Source organism: Silene latifolia, chromosome 11 (assembly GCF_048544455.1).
Source record: "Silene latifolia isolate original U9 population chromosome 11, ASM4854445v1, whole genome shotgun sequence".
NCBI classification, from domain to species: Eukaryota; Viridiplantae; Streptophyta; class Magnoliopsida; order Caryophyllales; family Caryophyllaceae; genus Silene; species Silene latifolia.
Window position 1 is genome coordinate 194,187,483 of NC_133536.1, and position 24,023 is coordinate 194,211,505.

The following is a 24,023-nucleotide window of genomic DNA, read 5'->3' on the forward strand; positions in this document are numbered from 1 at the left end:
TTACAGCACAACAACAACGATTCAACGATCGACGCACTAGACTATCTACAGAAACTGAGTAGGCGAACCTACCTTTAAGCAACCGCAACCAATCCATGCCGACAGACAACATGTCCAGCGACCAAGCCACGCCTATAACCACAATACAATTATCTATTACTAACAAGCAAACCCTAACTAAAAGAACATGGACACGGATGATGATTATGACATACCTATTAGGGAGAAACTCAGCAAAAGACCGCTACCCGACACCAGAGACGTTCCCCTAAGGCACAAGGATCTTCCAAAAGGCTTCCATGGAGGTTTTGAGGTGAAGGGGAGGGAAAGAGGTGACTGAAGGATAGAAGGAAAGTGGCGGAAGTGATTTGTGGATTTAACAAAACGCGATATAAAACCCTCGCTGAAAACCAGGTACTCGATCGAGTACCCAACATACTCGATCGAGTGGCCCCCTACTCGATCGAGTAACCTAGCTACTCGATCAAGTAGCCTCTACTCTATCGAGTACCACTCTTAACACGCAGCCCAAGATGGTTTTGGCACACTTTTCTAAGACTACTCCCGCTCCCATGGTCAGTCAACGCTGGTCAAAGGGTCCCTAAAAGGGCGGGTATTACAGTCTTCGCCCCTTAAAAGAACTTCGTCCCCGAAGTTCAACTCACCTATCTCCCGCTCACGGCACGAGAACAACACGACCTCACCATTCTTTCCGCTCAAACCATAACTCCTTGGAAATACCATCCCCCCCCCATGTCATCATCATCACCGTCCACATTTATACCTATCGATTCTTACTACTGTCATGCAAGCGTTATCACCGTCAACCGTTATACTATATATATATATATATAAAACATCAAACTCGCAATGCGAATCACCACCCACGATCACCCAACATACTGTAACAACTATCAAACTATCAATCTAGAACATGTCTCATATCAACTTTCATGTGGTGCAACTAATGCCACCATGTTACTCGGCAACGTGATTCAAATACGATTCATCGCACTATAACTATTTCTTCATGACCGTCTCTTGAAACATACAACAACATTCACTTTAAAGAACTAAAGTAATCCGTTATACTTCAGAAATTTTTGTAATTAAAGCAAAACATAATACCAACAACATTATAAACAAGCAAAACATTATTCAAAAACAGCCTTTTTATTTCGCGACATTACTCTTCCCCTCTAAAAAGGAACTTCGTCCCCGAAGTTCACCACCCAATTTCAACGCATATTACTTATTATCTGATTCATGACATGGGTTAAAACATATTATTTATTGTAGACATTACTCGCTAAGCATAAACTCGTTAAATTATAAATCATACATAACTCTCCGGGACAACTAGGCGCCAACGATAAAGCACGTTAACATGGTATGCACAAATGTATGAGAAGATGTAATTCCGGTAATGAGGTAAGAACAAGGCGGATGCACATTTAAGCAAAATAATCTATCACCGGTTCATTAGCTGATATAAATATGCATAGAGAACTCAAGCACGACTTCCAACATAGAGAATTAACGGTTCAACGATGTTACTAAGCACTAACAACCACGTTAAATATGAAACTTGCAATTATAAAACAATTGAACATTTTTAATTTTCGAAAACCTCCTGTAACAGTGCTACTCGATCGAGTATGTAGCGATACTCGATCGAGTGCCATGCTACTCGATCGAGTGTCTTGGCTACTCGATCGAGTAGCCTACAGGTCAGAATGCTTTTCATCCCGTCTTCTTGCAGCTACTCGATAGAGTACGGGGTACTCTATCGAGTACCTACAGGCCAAGTTCCTTATAAAACCTGTCATAAACTAACACATATATATATATAGCCGTCACATAACTTAGGTCGAGATGATTTCCCGACCCCAAAGTCAATCCTGCAACATAGGTAAGTAATAAATCCGGCCTTATGGCCACAATACAAGTCCAAAATCAAGTCTCAACGAAATAACTACTAAAGTCTAGCAATACTCTTAACCACTAATACCAACTACCATCAACAAGGATAAAACAAGGAGTATCACTCCTCCTCCTGCTCCTTCAAACATCACCTCATCATCACCACCACCGTAAGTACCGCTCCCGATGACCCGATCCCCGCATCCACTCCTGCTCCTGCTCCTGGGCCCACGTACCATGGAGTCAGGCCACTGTAAGGGAAGGACTGAGGTGCCCCCCACGTCGATTGATCCACCTCGTAGGAATGGAAAACCCCTGAGTAGTCCCCAACTCCACTCCACCAAACTGGATGCGGTCCCTCGGTCCCTATCCCCTGAGCGTACGCCATCTCGTGCATGTTCCGGAGTGTCAAGGTAGATGACACTCTATCTCGCCAAGTAGCCGGACCGCGTCTCCGGGTGTCGAGGTAAGGGTAGCACGGAAAAGGATCTTTCTTCTTTGGCGGCGCTACGGGCCGTGGCCCTAGTCTCCGAGGCCCTCTCCCTCACTCGACGGGGTCCCCTCCCCAATCTGGGTCTCTCCACCACCGCAACTCCCGCATTCTCGCCCTTCGTCGGCTCCGGCATCACCTCCAGGATGGTGTCGTCGTTGATATAGGTCTGCAGCTGGCGGGGTCTATCCTCATCCTCCTCCTCCTCCTCATCATCGGAGTCCACCGCCACTACCGTCGGCTCCAAGGGCTCCGTCGGTGGGAGGTGCTGAGGAGCTGGAATTTTCATCCAACTCATGTCCCACACCCTCCACGCTAGGCTACCGTCAGCCAAGGTCCTCAACCATTTCAGGTCGAGATAGTAGTCACGATCCATGGTAGGCACTGGGGTAGCTAGAGGCATGTACTCCGAAGAAGCCTCAAAAGAGGTTAGCTTTTCAGCTAACCGAGTGGCGATAGCGCCACAACTCGTGTCGGGAAGAGGAAGAAGCCATCAAGGCAAGGGCAGCACAAACCATAGAAGGAGCATTAAAGACCACTTTCCTGGCCCGCTCCGGGTGGAGGTAAGACATCAGAAGTAAGACCTCATGATTATTCAATTTGCTGATATCCTTTCTGTTATAGAGGAGGTTCGAAAGAGAACGGAGAAAGACCCTCAAGGTAACATGCTGAACGTCATTAATCAGCATGTTGCTCGAGGTGGGAGCTTGCTTCCCAGTCAAGCAAGGCATTAGGCGGCAGACGCTGCACTCAGCTAGGATGTCGGTGATAGAATTCTTGGGAGGTTTGGCCAACCCAAGGTGAGAGGCAACCAAATCCATAGTCAACAGAAAGCTGGTGTTCATCAATCTAAACTCAACAGTCTGGCCCGCTGGGTCATAGCTAAAAGAGCTCATGAACTCCAAAGTAAGAAAAGAGTAAGTATGTTTCCTCAGCCTATAAAAACCCGTAAAACCCAAGGTCTCGAATATGTGACGGACATCCGTCTCTATCTCTAAATCCTCCAACACAGTAGTGTCTATACACCTCGTAGGTCTCATTTTGCGTTTTTGTAAAGCTACAAAACGCTCCCTCTGCTTGAAATCAACAAAAACAATCGAAAGGGTATTCGGAACCGGGTACCACAGTCCACTCCCCTCCCCCATCTCAGGTGGGTTACCCCTCCCCCGTTTACTTTGGCGGATTCCAAGGTTCAGTCTCGGCATCTGCTTTAGGCATATGTTCAAGCAACTTGTATAAACATGCAAATATTTATTTTATGTAATTTGAATTCAAAGATACTCGATTAGGCACACCAATTTACCAACAACTTTCAGCATGTGAAGCACATAATTTATGCCGTTAAATTTGAGTATTAAGCTAAGTACACACGTTCACCAAATAGCTTCAAAATTTTGACATATAGTTTCAGTTTGTAGTCACTCATAAGCCGTAATTATGAAAATTTGACATGTGAACACATTTACTCAGCAATTTCGAACATCCTAGTATGACTCTAAAGTTGTTCCAACACGCTACTAAACACATGTGAGGCAAGTATACAAGTTCGCGGAGAAGAAATTTAGGACATATGACCATCATCTTCAATATTAGAAAAGAAATTAACCCAGGTAAGTTGTCAGACGGTCTCTACAAATTTGTGACTATTTTGACATCTTTTCATCAATTATCGTTTCTACTATCATACTTTGAGTTCATCCTTTAGTTAAGCATTCACATACAACGCCAAATTCCACATATAAATCACGAATTTCCACTTAAGGCACTTTTAAGACGGAGTTTTAAGGCAACTTTCTAGGGTGAAAATCATCAAAATTAATTCTCCAACATGATACAAACAATGTATAATACTTAATCCCATCATCTAATCAATGTAAATCAATCAAAAATCAATTTCAATTTTGTAAACCCTAGAATTTTCAGTCCCCTAATTGCAAATTTCTAGTTTAATTTACAGCAATTAATCACCAACAAACACGAAAAGTAGGCATGTGAATCATATTTCAACCATTAAAAGTAACAATCTATCCATATGAATCAAAAATTTCAGTTTACATAACCATCCTCAACAAGTTTAAAGCATAAAAACATAGAAATAGAGAAGAAATCATACCTTGATTAAGTAACAAAGTAAAAGAACGGAATTAAACAAGAAAATCAACCCCAAGAATCACCACTAACCCAAGAGAAAGAGAGATTTTGAGAGGAATTAGGTTTAGATGTTTCGAAATATAGAGGAAGAATGAGGAGAATGGGAAAGAAATAGGAAGAATAGGGGTTTTATGAAAACCCGTAGGATTCGCTGTACAGTAACCTACTCGATCGAGTGCCTGGGGTACTCGATCGAGTACCACCCTACTCGATCGAGTAGGAGCTAAATCATCGAGTATCTGCAGGAATTTTCCCCACATCCCGACATCATAGCTTCCTAACTAGATCGAGTGAGGTCTACTCGGTCTAGTAAGCACCCGCACTCGGTCAAGTATAGTTAGGTACTCGGTCAAAAGTACGAAGTAAATTAAAGATCCCTGCAAAACAACATGGTGTGTCGATTCCAAACCAAATTCGGAATTCGGCATGAAATATCATACTCCATCACGTTTTACAATTCTTATTGCGCAAACTACAATTCTCAACGAATAAGATGCACATCGCATTACGCTATATAAGTTACCTAACTCGGTTTACCTGCCCCCGAAATATTTATCAACATATTCATGCCATCATATTACACTTAAATTTTTACTTTTCATGTTACTACTAAACCCGTGTTCACTTCAATTTGAAGCATATAATTAACATCAATTCTTCCTTTCACTTATCACATAAATACCTACTTTTCGAACAAATTATTCAATCATGTCCTACATTCTACCATAAGCAATTCATCTTGCACGAATCAAACATTACGCAGCGGAAAATTTTCAACCAACAAATAAGGCATAAACGCATTACTACATGCTATGCCTCGAGTTATAACTCAACTAAATTATAATCATCATCGTAGCAATTACTGTAGGATTTATAAACTCGCTTACAACTTCCGTCATTGTTAACTTTTAGCAAACACCTACATGTTCACTCTTCATGTCACGACATTTGATTCCACATTTTCACACATCACTATCACTTAAACCTTCGTCACATATATCATAACCATCCTATAAGCTTGCTAATCATTCAAAGAACTTCAATAATCTCATCAACAATTATCCTACACGGCCCAAATTCTACCATCACACCCCTACTAACTTCCAACAAAGACTCAACCGGAGGTAGCTCCGGCACAATTAACATGCATATCACACATAGACACACGGACTCCACATTCCCAGACCATGTGACTGGCTTAAGTGTCATGGGGCCAAGATTTTGAAATGAGGGCGCCTACTCACCCAAAACCTAGCATCAGCTGGGGCTCCCATTATACATACACCAGGTTCATTTTATTAGACTCCCTACGTACATTATATTCATTTGTTACAGGTTCCAAAATCGTCGCTCTGATACCACTTTGTAACACCCCTATATATAGAGGAGCCTTAACTAGGCCTTCCTTAGCATATAAAGGCGCTACCATCTCCGTTGCCCGAGGATAGTAATAATCAAGTGTCGTTAAAAGAACGATTAAATTACTTTACAAGTCATCTATCCAACTAACGATACAAAAGATACAACTCCAAGTCTACTGGCTACAATTATTAAATCTCGTGGCGACTCATCCCTGCCCGGACTCCAGCTAGCAACCACATCAACACCTGCTAAGACGGACTGCTCACCATAAGGGATCACGGTAGACATATAAACAAACAAGACAACCACACAAGGTCAGTACTGAGATAAGACATAACCAAGTTACCAACATCTACCAAAACAACACAAGACAATCAGTCACAATCAGGCACTCCGCTCCATCTCCGTCTCCGATCGTCCACCGGACCACCACCCGGGGGGACCGCAGCCGTTCCCACCTAAGCCCCGCTCATCATACCGAGCGATAACCCTGTCCCATTAATGTGCACATCCCCTTCCGTGGCGGGTTCCACGAAGGGCGAAACTAGGGCGTGAAGCCACTTCCGCAAGTGACTCCACTCAGCCGAGAACGCATCTCGAGAACCACAGACAAACAATCACAACCACAATCACAACATCGTCTGAATCAACCAATTATACTAATTAAAGCACAACAACAACGATTCAACGATCGACGCACTAGACTATCTACAGAAACTGAGTAGGCGAACCTACCTTTAAGCAACCGCAACCAATCCATGCCGACAGACAACATGTCCAGCGACCAAGCCACGCCTATAACCACAATACAATTATCTATTACTAACAAGCAAACCCTAACTAAAAGAACATGGACACGGATGATGATTATGACATACCTATTAGGGAGAAACTCAGCAAAAGACCGCTACCCGACACCAGAGACGTTCCCCTAAGGCACAAGGATCTTCCAAAAGGCTTCCATAGAGGTTTTGAGGTGAAGGGGAGGGAAAGAGGCGACTGAAGGATAAAAGGAAAGTGGCGGAAGTGATTTGCGTATTTAACAAAACGCGATATAAAACCCTCGCTGAAAACCAGGTACTCGATCGAGTACCCAACATACTCGATCGAGTGGCCCCCTACTCGATCGAGTAACCTAGATACTCGATCGAGTAGCCTCTACTCTATCGAGTACCACTCTTAACACGCAGCCCAAGATGGTTTTGGCACACTTTTCTAAGACTACTCCCGCTCCCATGGTCAGTCAACGCTGGTCAAAGGGTCTCTAAAAGGGCGGGTATTACAATATATGTTTACAAAAGATTTCAAGCATGACGTGTCAAAGCAAATGTTTGCAAGATGGCAATCTCATTTAGCTCCTTTTGATTTTAAAATTATTTATAAAAAGGGTGAAGATAATAATCTTCCTGATTTTCTAACTAGAGAATACTTATGATCCATATTGCCTAATGATTACTATGCAATGTTTCCAATACAAAAAGGAGATTCCTCTTATAGAGGAAGAGGAAGAGGAAGAGGAAACTCTTCCAGAGGAAGAGGGTGAGGATCTAATATCCTTGTTCAATATGGAAATAAAAAGCTTATCGCTATGGAAGTTGGTAATACTGAACTTGCAGAAAATCAACAGAATCTGGATAAATCTGGATTTTCATATTCATCAGTAGTCCAAACTACTACCAATCAAGAAGAAGAAATGCTTCTTAACAATAAAGAAGAGAGAGTAATACTCTTGTTAAGCAAATACGATGAAAAATGGGAAAATAATCCTTGGTACCTTCATAAAAGATATCTTGGAGGAATGAGTTATACCCAGGAAACATATAAACATCGACTTTTCTATGAGGAAATCCTGAAAGCCAATGAATGTACTGTTCAACATTTTACAAATAATGCAAATAAAGAGAGTTATAAGTTCTCTAAAATTATTATTAGAAAGATATTGTCCATGACTGATTGGGGTATATCTCCCTTTTCAGAAAAATCACTTATAGTGAAAAATACTCAAATGAAATACAATTATTAGGATTATATCCAAGCTTTTGATAAAGCATTTTTGTATGAAAATGAAACTTTAAGCCATACTTGGTTTATTAAACTTATGGTTGATAACCATGATATTCCTATGTGGTTTATTAAATGGTGGAATTTTTATGGTACTAGTCCAGAAGTTCTTCCAAAATTTTTTAAAGACTATTTTACTAAATGGCAAGAGGTTAAACCTGACACTCAGGATCATATTCCTGAAAACATGAAATTCTTTCTAGAATTCTCTATTCCGTGGATTCGAGAGTCGCTCCAATTCGGTTATACCCGGGATTATTCTGCCTCAAATATCGGTCATATTCTAAGTTCTGGGAAAGAATGCTTGATAAAAATGAAGAAGGAGAGCTTCTTTCGACTCCTACTATTAACTTATTAAAGGGGAAGATTAGCTCTTATTTAAATCACAAAGAGCAAGCATATACGAAACAGAAAGGGAAAGAGATTTATGCTATTTTAAATCTTTGGGCCAATGAGTCCGCTGATATTCAAGAATTTACTGAAGAAGAAATTAAAGAAGCTTATCAGAAAGCCTTATTAAAAACTCTTAAAAAGAAAAGAAATGCAGATAAAGCGTCCACATCTGACACATCAATGGCCTCAATTCACAGTCAGTCTTCTTTCAGCAATCTTATGCATGATGTTCAAGATGATGATTATTATTATTATTATTATTATTATTATTATTATTATTATTATTATTATTATTATTATTATTATTATTATTATTATTATTATTATTATTATTATTATTATTATTATTATTATTATTATTATAATAATAATAATAATAATAATAATAATAATAATTATTATTATTATTATTATTATTATTATTATTATTATTATTATTCATTCATTCATTCATTTTATTCATTCTTCAATTCTTTATTCTTTATTCTTTTCTTTATTTATTCTTTACTATTATTATTATTTATTATTATTATTATTATTATTATTATTATTATTTATTCTTTGTTATTATTCTTCATTATTATTATTATTATTATCCAATTGCCATCCCGACTAATTATTCTATTATTTATTTTTTATTATATCATTCCCTCTTATTCACAATATTAATTACAAACGTCATAATTAATTATTAAAAATGCTTGAAACGTAAATATAAATTCCATCAAATTTCGATGTATTACACCACCGAAGTCATGGTAACATACCAGAGTCCTCTTGCAGGGTTACCCACAGCAATGTTCCAGTCGTTACCTTCGACGAGGTGGACATCCATGATAACCAGGAGCACCATGACGCGCTCATCATAACGCTTTCCATGACAAATTGCAATGTAAAGAAAGTTCTGGTGGATATTGGAACCTGAGTCAACCTGGTCATGCTGGAGACCATAAGAAACATGAGAATTTTGGTGCTTATGGGAGATGTTTGTAGTGCTTGGAAGAGACATGCCTTTCGTATCTCTAGTCCGACTCTTGTAGCTTTGAATTTTGTGCTAAAAATTCCATCGTTTGAAATTTGTGATGATAGAGAATTTGAATTTTCGCCATTTGCAACTTGAAAAATTTGTGATAATAGCGGGTTTGAATTTCGCTATTTGCTATTTGTGAGGAAATAACGGTTTTTAATTCCATCATTTAAAACTTGCTGAGAATAGCGAGTTTTATTTTCGTTATTTTTCTATTCTTTGTTTGAAATAACGGTTTTTAATTTTGTTATCCTGGAATTTTTTGAGAAATAACGAGTTTAAAATTTCGCTATTTGCTATTTTTGTTTAAAATAACGGTTTTTAATGCCGTCATTTGAAATTTGTGCTAAGAATAACGAGTTTGAATTTCGCTATTTGCTATTTTGTGTCGAAATTTTTTGTTATGATAATAGGGAATTTTACTTTCGCTATTTGGTGTTTGAAAATAACAGTTTTGAATTACGTCATTTGAAATTTGTGGGATTTGTTAATTGTACGCGTGTTTGGGCCAAAGCCCAAAATTTCATTGAAAATGATAGGGTAACCTCAAAGAGGCGCGAGCCATCCTGCGACATAAGGAGGCTTCCCTTTTTTCTTCAAAATAGACGCGAAGTGAGGCAACACCTCATTTGCCTTCGTCTTCGACAACATCACGAGAGCTCTCAAAATCGCCATTGTTGATCTTGTTTTCTAGCTTGGATTTGTGCTATATCACTCATGTCATCTCAAGGTATGTAAATCTTCCCGATTCCACTTGAATTTGATTGCTTTTTTGTTGATTGAATTGGGACGAAACTTTAATTCGTTTGAAATCTATTTGAGCGCTTTTGATTTCCCATTTTTGAATGAAATTGATGCTTGCATTAGGTTAGAAACCTGTTTAAGAGTATAAGGGTGCTTTTAATTTGCATTTTTGTCCCCGTTCCCGCTCCCTAGTTGCAAAAAACGCGAATAAGGTGTAAAAACCGTCTTATTTCGCAATGTTGTGCCTATTTGTTTGAGTCGTGTGCCCCACAAGGTTGCATTGTAGTCAGGGAAGGCCGTATTCGCTAGGTTAAGCCTTCGTTGTGTGCTAGGGGAGCCATATTGCTTAGAATAGACCTTAACGGTATTTTAGGTCGTACTGGGGCGTGATCGAGTCATGTTGCATTGTTATGGCCGTAATTTGAATTTTTGACCTGTTTGCGTTCAATCTGGCGTAAAATTGCCTTTTGAGCTTTGTAAAATGGCCGGTTGGGACGGGTAGATATTTTTTTTGTTTTTTTTTTTTTGCAGGTCTTGTGTTAGCGTAAGGGTGTTTGGTTGTTTATGTGTGTTTTTTTGATGTTGTTTTGACTCGTCTTTTGCTTGAAAAGAAGGGCGAGTCATCTTTTTTTTGTGAGTTTTTTTTGTGAAATATTATGCTGGATGGAATTGGGCGGGTTTGCCCTTGTTGTTGTTTGCTTTTGTTTCGTGTTTGTAGGTGATTTTTGTTTTTGAAATTTTGTCTGTTTTGTTCCGTCGTAATGCCGAAATTATGATTGATGTTGGTTTTGTTTTGGGTTTCAGGCGAGTGTTCGAGGGCTACTGGTCCCACTGGGTCCGAGGCTGAGGCCTTGAAGGAGGAGGTCTTGAGGATCTTGGAGTCTTAAGCTGAGTTTGGGTCGGTCGGTACCTCGGGGAGTGTGTCGGAGGTAGTGGTGGAGGACGTTGTTGAGGAGGACGTTGCTGAGGAGGAGCCCGTTGTTGAGGCTGCTAGTGCAAAGGCTCGGGAGGAGCCTAGGGTTGTTGTCGGGGACTTAGGCGGAGTCTGCGGTCGGTTCTTCCGGAAGGAGAGTTAGTACTCGGAGGCGGGCGCCTCTGGTTTCACGTTCAGAGTTGCAGGGGTTGTTAGGATTACCGATAGAGACCCTCAACGCACCGTGAGGTCCCGTGGTGCGAAGAGGCGGTGGGTGGAGACTGAGGATGATGTAGCCTTCGTCGCAGAGTTTGAGGCTAGAGAAGTTCAGGCCTGCCGAGGGCTGAACTTGTTGTCGGCCCCAGTGTGGGCCAAGGGGTTTGACGGTAGTCAGCTGTTGCTGCGGCTTGACACTCATATTTCCTACCGTGTACACGAGGGTCTGGTGAGTTTGATTACCATCAATATTGATCATGAGAGGACTGCCATCCATGTTCACTTGAATATATAGTAGTACACATGATAGAATATATCCAAATGATTACACTATTACCTTAATATTGTTTTTATTTTTATATTTATATTTATTATGTTTCTTACTTTTATGAATCAAACCTTATTTGTGACGTTTATTTGAATATTAATGTGTTTTACATTGTGTTTAAATCTTATTGTAGCCTTTGTCGACAAAAACGTTGTTTTTGCTTTAAATTAGATTGTTCTCTAATGATTTTTTTGACAAATATTATTTATTGTATATTGTATGTGTAGGTTGACTTATATTACTCTGTATGATTCTGATGGAGATACAATGATCGATATATTATTCGGGTAAGGGACACTTTTAAATTTTATCATATGGAGTAGCATAAATGTTTCATTTTCGGATTTTTGTGTACAAATGTATGTAAATGACATTATTTTTTATGGAATTTTAATAGATCTCAACGAACTTGGATTTAAGTTTGCATTAGTTTGTTGATATATCTTTTTTTTTCTCAAGTAGTTAATTGGATATCGACTTTTTTGTAACTATTTCTCATCAGCGAGGTTTTTTAGTAATATCATTAAGAGCTCATATGAAAATTTGTATTTATTTTCATATGAAAACTACCGACGGATAGAACCTGAAAAATATTGGTTGATTTAATGTGTTCGTTATTTTCGTTTCGTTGCTGAACAAAAGACTATGATTTAAGTGGGTGAGAATGAAACATGAGTTTTAGGTGATTAATATGAGATTCTCATGATTGTTGGGAGCGGAGAGGAGTACATCATTGATTTTGTAATTAGATTAGTTCTGGCTTACTTAGCTGTACTAATTATCACAAATCCTCATTTAAGATGGGCATATCCGTTTTAAAGTTTAAGACAGGTCAAATATCACATAAAAAAACATAATATATTAAGATTAGCAAAAGGTTTAACCCATTTTATTTTTGATACAAATATATCCGTCAAAACTTTCAAGGAAGACCTTCTGACGAATAATTTACAAAACATTACATAACCTGTGATTTGTATAACAAAGACATTGGACCTAGTTATAACCTACGATATTACATTGACGACATCAGATGATACACATACACGAGATGTATGGTTTTTCCATACACAACCAATTATGTGGTGACATGTGGCAAAGTAGAGTTAACCTCCATTAGTTAGTTTAAGGCTAGGTTAGTAATTTAACATTTGTAGTTAAATTATTAACTACATCTAGTTAACTATATTTATGGAAATTTTTTATTTCCTTATTTTATACATTAAATTTATTACTAAATCAAACCTCAAAAAATATCTTTGATGAGGGTCAATCCCATAACCTCTTGGTTTGAATACCCTTACTATTACCACTATGACACATTCATCTTATTGTCAATTTTGCATATCTTTTGATATATATCTTTGTTAAGACCTGAGTTAAAACAATATGTACATATAATCATTATTAATTGTACTTCTAACTTATATTCAATGTACCTTCAATATTAGATCAATGTACATACTAGGTTAGTTAAATATACTTGATAAAAATTAAACTAAATATTTTATATACCTATTGTATTTATTATTTGTAATTATAATTTATATAATTAATATAAAATTTACATTCATTATAGGTCATATTAGTATAACAAAAAATATTTAGTAAATTGAGGCGATTTTTTTTTATTATTATAATATGAAAAATTATCAGGTATTATTACGAAAAATTATTATAACGCTACTCTAGATGTCATGTATAAATATATTATTAAATTGTACGTCGAATGTATTTCTCCTCAATTTCCGTCTATAACTCATTAAGTGCATCTTAGATATATAAAGGGTACATATATGTATTTAGGATCCGGTGAGAACCATACACTAGAACAATTACGCGGGAAACTGACAGAAATTCTGACGGATTTTCCCTACGTCAGATAATTTGGGAAACTTACGAAATACTGACGGATATACCGTCAGTAAAAAATACTGGCGGATATTCTGTCAGAGGTTACTGGCGCGTTGAAAAAAGCAATGGCACCATCAAATCGTGACGGGTTTCTGACGTTATCCGCCAGCTATACAATATTACTGACGGAAATCCCGTCAGATGTCCCCTCCCCAAAACCAGACAAAACTCCATTATTGATAGAAAAGTCCTTACGGAAAATCCGTCAGGAATGTTGACTTTCCTGACGGAAATTCCGTCAGGAACTTTCAAAACACGGGTTCCTTTTTCCGTCAAGAGTTTCCTTTGGCAGAATTAGCCAAAAGCCAATAATTGAGAGGAAACTTTATTTTTAAAATAACGACACATTTGGATTTGACGTACAATTTAATGTCTAGATAATACACTTCTTGGTAAAAAATTAAAAGTTAGACATAAATTGAGGTGAAATACATTTGACTATTTTTCATACACCTAATAATTATTTTTATGTATGTAACACTTTTCATGATCCTAGTACTCGTTTTCATGCATCAAGAGCCTGTTTTAGGAGAAAAGGGATTGTACATCAGATGTACTACCTCATACTTAATGACTTTTTGAGTTTTTTTGTATTTTTTTTGGTTCTATAAAGCTTATAAATTACATTTTGGTTTTATGACGTCAAAAATAAAAAATTTCTGAGTTTATATGTAATTTTTTTGAGTTATAATGTAACTTTTTGAGATTAATGTTTAATTAAATGAACTCAAAAATTTTATAATAAAACTCAAAATTTTTAAATTAAAACTCAAAAACTTTATTTTAATGCTAAAAAATTATACCATCTGATGTACTACATCAGATGTATAATCCACTTACTGCCTGTTTTAGTGAGTCATTGTATTTTTGTACACTAAGTATATATATTTTTTAATATAATAAATAAATTAAGTTTAATTACATCCAATATTATACTTAAATGAACTAAATTAATGATAATGAAATGGGTTATAAAAACTATAAAGAGAAAAATAAAATAAATCCCGACAGATACAATATTTCACAACATATAAAATCACACCGATTCATGCCACACATCACTATATTGGTACACAATTCACAAAATAAACACATAACGATCCCGACTCATATCCCATGGTGACCGGTTCAAAATTGTAGGGCGAGTTCGCGACTTTAGGACGTCTCCCAAGTCTTTGCATTAGCTCCTACAACTCCTACTCGGGTTCATTTTAATTTGACTCCCTATATTCATTAGGTTCATTGGTTACAGGTTTCAAGATCGTCGCTCTGATACCACTTTGTGACACCCTCATACTCCAAGTGCCTTACCAGGACCACTTAAGTTATGGAAACGTCACCATCTCGGTTACTCGAGGTAATGATAATCATAAGACAATACATAAACATACTTTAAAAGTAAATACGGTTTAAGTGATTACATGTCCAAACCAAAACTGTTAAACTGAAATACAAAGTACTCAAAAAAAAATGTCTACTAGCCAAAACTGTCACAACTATAAGACATCGTCTGACACAGCGGAAGACTCTTCTAACAGCCACGTGATGACTCATCTCAGCTATCCCATGTGCGTCATATCATACCTGCTCAATAACTGTTCACCACCCCCGAATGGATCACCACAGTTTTTAAAACATTTAAACGGGGTCAATACTAATTACATAAAACGAAGCCACAATGAAACAAGCATACAAACAGCTCAGACAATCCCCAGTCTCCATATCCAGTCTCCACATAACTGACTACACACTAAAGTGTGTAGCCCTACCAGAGTACCCATCGCAACAGGTACTCCTCGCCGGCCAGTGGGGGACCGCAGCCGTTCCCACCTAAGCCCCGCTCATCTCCATCGAGCGATAAACCCATGTTCATTGATGTGCACATCCCTCCTGTGGCGGGTTCCACAGGAGGCGAATCAAGGGCGTGAAGCCACTCCCGCAAGTGACTCCACTCAGCCAGGGATGCACCCCGAAGATCACATATAGATAAATAGTAATCACAACACAAAATCAACAACCGTCTGAATCAATCAATATTACGAAATCACAACCATCTGAATCAACCAACAATCACTAACTACAGCACAATCACCACTCATTATGTAATTAATACCGAGTAGGGAAACCCTACCTGAAATGCAACACCACAGACGGTCTTAGCAGCTAATCAGAATATTTCCTCTACGAAACCTCCTCCTATCACATACATACATACCATCACAACCATATTCACATAAATCACCCAAAACCCTCAAATCACCCAATTAGGGTTTAACCAATATTAACAAAACAATATAAAAGTTATATGTAAAGCTTACCCTCGACGCAAGGATCACAAAGGTATAAATAATGACGAAATCCGACACTTCTTTTTCCGGGATTTGCTAATAATGCGGCGAGGATGATTCAACGTAACTCCAAATCTTCTCTTGAAGGTTTTTAGATTGTAAAAGTGTTTTGAGAAAAGTGGGGAAAGCCTTATATATCATTCCCGCATTATTAACAAAACCCGTCAAATATCACCCGTAAATCCACTTACTCGATCGAGTAAGGCACTTACTCGATCGAGTGCCAATCTTACTCAATCGAGTAGCCTACAGGCAGACTACTGCTTCGCATAAAACTATACTTACTCGACAGAGTAAGCCCCACTCGATAGAGTACCCAAAAACTCGTAAAACCGTAGTATTACAATAAATATGATAGTAATTAATCACGCATTTGAATGGTAAAAGTGACAATAATAGCAAGCAGAGTAGTGAAAGTCATAGTAGCAAGAATTAGAATAGTGAATTTAACAGTGTTAAATGCAGGAGTAGTGAAAATAAATAAATAAATAAATAAATAAATATAGCGGGAGTAGTGAAAATAACAGTAGTGACACCAAATGTTATAAAAGTAACAGTATGAACACCGAAGAAAGTTAGCTAATAATTCAGTTTAAGAAAAATATTTTATTTATTTAAATATATAATTTTGATAAAATTACCGGAATAGTGAATTTAACTATAAAAATAGCGGGAATACTTTAAGAAACAACAATAATCAAAGGAGTAGTGAACGTAATAGTATTAACAGGGGCATGTCATGGACGTAATAATATCAACGGCGAGAGAATAAGTGATCATATTTTATATAATTTGTTGATAAATTTTAATCTCATCATAATTTCAAGATATATCATAGAACTATATTATAAATCGTTAATGTTTGTGTTAAAAAATACGAACGTAATTATATTTTATAAAAAAATAAAATTTAAATGATAAATAGAGGTAGCCCGGTGGGGCCAACACCAAACTTAGTTAAATGTAAACTAACGATACAGATGATAATTATCATAAGTAAATAAAATATTTTGTTCACTTCTTTCAAGTATACTTAACTCAGTAAATACATTACATTAAATATAAGCTAGAAATATATATTTAATAATTATTATAAGTAAATATTATTTTAACTCGGCTTTTAACATACAAATAACAAAAGAGATACATACTTAGCAAAGAGATGGATGTGTCACATTGGTAATAGCAAGTGTATATGTATCAAGAGGTCATGGGTTCGAGCCTTTACAACAACATTTTTTATCTAAATAGTTATTTAGAGTAATTTAACAAGTTAACCACACATCTAAAATTAATAACTTAACCCTACACTAACTAATTGATGTTAACTCTAATTTGCCATGTGTCATGATGTCATTGGTCGTGTATGATTTTTTCCATGCACCTCGTGTATGTGTAGCCTTTTTGGATTAACGAAATTGTTTTGGTGATTTTGCAATAATAATCCTTACCCATGATTACAGCTTTTCTTATCAACAATTGTATATGTATTTCTAAATTTTAATACAATTACCCATGTATAATTTTATTAAAGTTCTTATCGTCACGCGAATTAAGTTAAATTTGGGCACGTTATAATTGTGTTAACTCAAGTGGTAAGAGCTCCCTTATCACAACCATGAAATCGGAAATTCGATTCTTACCAACGATATAGTACGCTCGTTCGAAAAAAAAATTGTGTTTTATAGTATTTTTAATTTAATACGGGATAAATTTATAAAAAGGGCAAGGGGATAATTAAAATCGGATAAAAGGAGCACCGGTACCATTTTTTTTGTTAAAAAATTATGATGTCTCATATTGCTTCAAGATTTAAATATGATTATTTTGAAAGATTAGATAGAGTTTTATATGGGAAGTTGAGAACCGTATAAAATTAAATTTATTTGAAGTTTAGTTAGACATTTGACTCCTTCAATTTCAGTCTTCTAAAAATCAAACCATTATTTAAATAATCTTTAACTAGTTTAGATCCCGCGCAATGAATGCACGGTATTTATAGAGTTACTAATATAGACCTCGTGCAATATATGCATGAGATTTATAGAGTGTTACATTTTAGTGTAATATTATAGAATTTAAATTGACAATTCGCTTATTTTTCATGTTTCTCCTTAATGTATTTTGATTAGAGAAATAAATAAAAAATTAAATTGTAAGAAGTAATCAAATGAGTATTATTTTTTGTTTTTTTTTCCGAGAAATTAATGATGTTAATTTACAAATATTTACTAATATAAAATATTTTTTAGATGCAAATTTTTATCATAAAAAGTCAATGAATTTTAACAAATATTTACTAATACCATATTATTTTTGCCGCAACTTCTTATCATAAAAAGTCAATAAATTTTTATCATTAAGTTCTTTAAAAAATAGAAATTTTCTTATCCTAAAAAGATCGGAGATAAATTTGTGCAGAATGTGAAATATTAAATGTTATAAATATTTAAATACAAAAGATTATATCCATTTATAATTTATCATGTCCACACATATAGTATATGCTAAAAATACCAAGCACTATTCTAAGAAATATGTTTAGGCGGGAAAAGTTGGAGTTTCACCTATTCATTTAGTAAATAGGGGATTCGGTTTTCACGCATTAAATAACTTATTTATTTTAGATAGTTTATTAAAGTTGGAGATTGTAATATCACTCGAAAGACTTTTAAAAAATTTGGACTCGAAAACTAATCTACATAGTATAAAAGCTGAGTTTTTTAAAGAGTTCTTATTGGTTGTTGAGTTTCTACATGTGAGTCTCCCTTGTTTTCTATCTATAAAATACTATTAAAAGCCTAGGCTAAAATGACCCATAAACTCCATGTAGACAAATCCACATAGGATTTAGAAATGCCACGCGGGATTTAGAAATGCCACGTTTGTTTACGGACTGCCACGTTTGAAATTTTATCTACAAATCAGTTGAGTCTCAATCAAACATCCCAATTGAATTTGCAATCAATTATATCATTGACACCGTCCCTTTGTTTCTTCCTTTTCATCTCCCACAATTGAATTATCTCTTAATGCTCACAATAAAAGCCAACTTAATATCGTTCATCCTAATCTATAAATATAATTAAAAGACAAACTAAAAGAGATGTCTTAATCCTATGTGGTAAAATTCACAACACACAATTATGCCTTAAGCTCATTCTCGTGCCTCTGCTACACAAGAGGACTAAAGAGTTCCTCAAGTAAATGCATAATGTCGTGAATTCATTACTCTCCTAATCTATAATTGTAACTGTAATTAAATGGTCAAGTTCCTCATTGTCGTTCCAACTTTCATGCATTAAATCATTTAAATGGTTAGGCAAAATTATTCCGTTTATCTAACCATTCAACTGCTCCGGATTTAATGCATAATTCAAACCCGGAATTAAAGATTAGCTTTCTATCCTATAAGTTCCGATATAAATTTGAAGTTCTTAGAATTTTCTCCTTATTGTGGCCTTGAATGCAGAAATGTTTTTGAAGGTATGCTCTCTACGCCTAATTACTCTTTCCATTTTTGTCCCCAACTACATATTTATTTCCAGTTACTCAAGCTGATTATTCAAAATGTGTAAATAATTCTTCTATCATTTGAGTATAATTTTATATATCTTCAAGTATAATTTTATATATCTTTCGATCTTCAATCATCATTCATTCATTATTTATATCTATGAATTACCAAGAGAAATTACACGAATTGACGATGACAGCGGCAACGGAAACCTACCCGAACATGAATGGTCGATTGCAGAGGATATAAGTAGAGCGAACAAAGATGGCGCCGATCATGGGCGGAAGACAGGTGGCTCGGTGGTTAAGCGAGGCTGAAATTGTGACGGCTAATTGATGGGACAGGGATGATGAATCAATGGTGGGTTGGGACTATTGGGATGCTGGTTATTGTGTGTCATGAGGTGGAAGGAGCACTACATTCGGAACCCCAATAATTGGCATTTATTTCTACTCCCTCCGTCTCAATCATATAAATCAATTGGGTCAGAGGGAGTATAATTTTAGAGAAAACGGAGCCTTATGGGGAATAATATAATTCGTTTGATGTGTAGGGTAATTTGTTTAAAATCAGGATTGTAAGATGGGAAGTTTTAAAGAGTTGAAACCATATACCTTGTGAAGAACGTCAAGGAGTACAATGCATCTGGACCCGAAAGTTTGCAGTGTTGCCAGTGTATGACCCCTCAACAAATGCAACATTACGATACTAAACTCAGTACTACTCTTTCACTCCTGCTTGCTCTTAGTTTTTCTACTATATATATTTACGTCTCTTTTAAACAAAAAACTGTACTCGATACTAGGAGGGTGCAATTGTGATGCGTATATGATTTATGGTTTGCTATTAATGTTGCTAGGAATGTTGTTTTGACTGTACGTCTGTACTGTTCTTTTTGCAGGGATTTGATGTCGATGACTGCCCGGGGTTTATACAGGGTAAAGTTGTTCCGATAAGAAGGTAAACATGTGAATGGCCCGTCGCTCAAAAGGCAGTTGTGTATGCTGTTATTGCTTTTAGGTAATAATTGGTAATATACTATCATCATCCCATTGGTCATTGTGTAAGGATATAGGAATCCTGGTGTATTGAGTACTAACTGTTAATTTTTGGTTGCAGGAACACCCGTATTATCTCACGTTGTATTTAGAAAGCTTTCTTCATACACCACATTTGCAACAAGTACCTAAGGAATTTAGAAACTCCAAGACTCAAGATGTAATAAACATGGAAAACACTTTACTTAACGAGTAGGCCTCTCTTAAGCTTCGAACATATCCGCTTTAAGATTAAAAAATGTCAAAGAGCACCCCGTTTGCTTAGATGAGACGAAGTTTCTGCTAATCACAATGCATTATGTTTGTATCTTATTTATCTTATTCGACCCTTCTTAAGTTTAAGACGGATATGTCCATCTTAACCAAGTTATTGATGTCGTGCTCCATACTTTATTACTTCTATAGTCCTACCTCCTACCTACTTTTTTCTATGTATAAATTCATCCGTAAATTTTATCACTTGCCCTCAAAATAAATTTACTTTAAAACTTATGAAATTAATTTAGATTCTTAATAATTGTCTATAAAAAAAATTGTTCAATACAAAAGCACGAACCATATTAATATGCAGAATATTATTTGTAGATGCAAATTTAAAAACACCCGTGAATTTCACGGGTTAAAACACTAGTTCTACTTAATTACCCTGTCTCCTCAACTCAATTCCTCCTATTTCTATCTTTTATTCCTATTTTAACTACTTATGTTAAAACATGAGTTAAAATGTCACAATTCACATAAAATGTTGCAATTTACATACATTCAACAGGTCTAAGATGTCAAATACCTAAAATATAATTCTAGTAAAATGTGGTTGTATATTATCTGATATTCAAATCTAATATTTATCAAATATTCGAATCTCCAAATTTGACTATTTATATTGTCACGGTATTGAACACTTAATTACGCTCAATTATATGCTTATGTATCTAATAATAGCGCCTGCTATTACGACCCGTACATTTTTTGTACGGGTATAAAACTAGTTATTCTACATACCCAACTTATTTATTTACTTATTTATAAAATACGTAGCATTATTAAAAGTACAGGTTAAGGGCACAAAGAGTTTTTACTTCTAAATTTATATATTATAACAATCTGATCCACTACGATCGTAATACAACCTCAATTAGATGAGATGTGTATATTTGGATCTATTATTTGTCTTCACTTAAGCCCAAAAGCACAAGGCCTTGTTACTAAGTGGTGGTGGAATCTCTTATAAACATATCATAAGTTTCTTATTTTCCCAAAGTGGGACAAATTTTCCTCTCAAACTCTTAGGGTGTTACAAACTCCCTCACTTAAAGTACACAACGTCCTCGTTGTGCCTTGAACTTGACCGCAACCAAGCCCAGAGTCATCCCCCGCTAGGTGGGTGACCCGAGTACTCCTGACCACAGGCTTACCACACGGTCGCAGGGTTGTTCTGATATCATTTATAACAACCCGACCCACCATCATCGTAATGCAACCCCAATTAGATGAGATGTGTACCTTTGCGCCCATTATTTGTCATCACTTAAGCCCAAAAGTACAAGGCCTTGTTAAGTAGTTGGTGGAATCTCTTATAAAAAAATACCACAAGCTCCTTATTTTTCCGATTTGGGACAACTTTTCCTCTCAAACTCTTGGAGTGTTACATATATCGCTAAAGATGAAAACAAAAATTCATAAGTTACAAGATATAAGAGGGCTTACACCGTGAGATGGTCCTTTTATATAAAAATCCATTCATTTACTGTTATTGTTATTAATAATAAACTAGTGTGCATCCCGTGCGAATGCACGATTTTTTAGATTATCATGTATAGAGAACTTATAACAATTAGAGCTAATACTCCATAGTATTTAAATATATTTTAAATTAAAAGTTTAAATCTACAATTGTTAGTTTGTAATATTAATAGTTAGAATAGAGAAAAATTAACATTTTTACTCTATATAAATTGACCGTAACTAAATCTATTTTTGTCAAATAAATTATTTATTGAAAAAATAAAATTTTTACTTTAAGTGAAACAACTTATGATTATTCAGACGCGTTTAAAGCCTCCGATGAACCATATATATTTTTTTTGTAATTTTGTTACAATATTCAAAATAACAAATATAAAGGAAAAAAAATGTGAAAACTACACACTAATTCGATAATAAGAGTAAAAAAATTTTAAAAAAAGTTGTAACACATATATTGATTATATATTAGGTCCAATATATATTTAGAATATCCACCAAAAAGTAGGCCAAATTTCTAAATAAAAGTGTTTAGGCTGCAAATTTCTAGTTTTCCTATTCTTTTAGTAGATAGGAAATTACAATTAATACATTTGTACTAATAGCTTCATTAGAGTAATTTACTATAAATCCTTTTTAGACAATATCGATTTCTTGTAGAACTACGTTCCATGGAAGCAGAAGGTGATTTAATAAAAATTTATAGGATTGCATTGTTATTTTCACTTGATCAATAGATGACATCCTAATTAATATTGTTCAAGGTGATTAGAATGGTGCCCAAATTGGGCTATATAGATACAAAACAATTTTAAAAGGCAATGAGAAAAATCTCCAAATTCCAGGGTATATTATTCGATCACAGTGTTTTTGTACTTACATAGATACCGCATTCTTAATCGAAAAATGAGTGTAAATTTAATTGAATAATACAAAAATTTAAATGGGTACCGAAGAAGGATACTGAGAGAATCGATCGAGATGATCATTTATTAGTTCTTATATGTACATTATTAGTTCTTATATGTACATTACAACTTTCTTAAAAGACTAACGCATTGCGTTCAATGACCTTATAAGATTGGTACATGAAATACATGCAATAACATTGTTTGTCATCGTAATTAAATGAGAACGTAAGCTAATGTAGACCATAAAAGAGACCTACTGATTAGACTAATAATACATTCTTTCATTTGTTTTCACAATTTGTTTTCACTTTAATATTTTATCTCTATATCTTCAAAACATTTTAACATGATGATGAATGTTATTCCTCAATCATCTTCCAACCGTCCACAGGAAAGAAGGGTATGTATAATCGAACTCGATTTTGTTTTTATCAGTTTACTACACCTCGTTAATATTTATTTAATTATTTATGTTTGCACTTAATTTAGTTTAGTTGTCGATCGACAACAACAACCTGACGTCTTTTCTTCTCTCGCATATATGTTTAGAGTATAATATATCGAAATGATGTATTATTTGTCCATCAAATAGTTCGGAAAATAATGTAGAAACCCCGTTTTACAATATAGGGTAAGATTGGTTTAAACATGTATTTGTAGGTGTATTTTTAAATGACTATATGATAATTTTTACCTTTGTTGAAGTTGAGCTACAGTGTTACACCATAAAAAGCAACTTAAAAAGGCGATGAAAAACTCTCCAAATTCTACGGTATAGTCCAATATCCATATTCTACCAAATTTATAATTTTACTATGAAATCTTTATTTACCAAATAAATAAAATTAACATTATTTATTTTAATACAGAAAAATTGGACAAATTCGAAATGGGCATGAAGGAGAAGCACTTGACTCTAATCGG

The 24,023-nt window shown here is 35.5% G+C and overlaps 1 long non-coding RNA gene across 1 annotated transcript; it reads left to right on the forward strand.

Annotated features, from left to right (window-relative positions):
• Positions 1-18,664: 18,664 nt before the first annotated feature.
• Positions 18,665-20,836, forward strand: LOC141615263 (uncharacterized). Its single transcript, XR_012529764.1, has 3 exons — positions 18,665-20,104; positions 20,289-20,407; positions 20,507-20,836. It is a non-coding gene; the product is annotated as an uncharacterized LOC141615263 (long non-coding RNA).
• Positions 20,837-24,023: the final 3,187 nt, after the last annotated feature.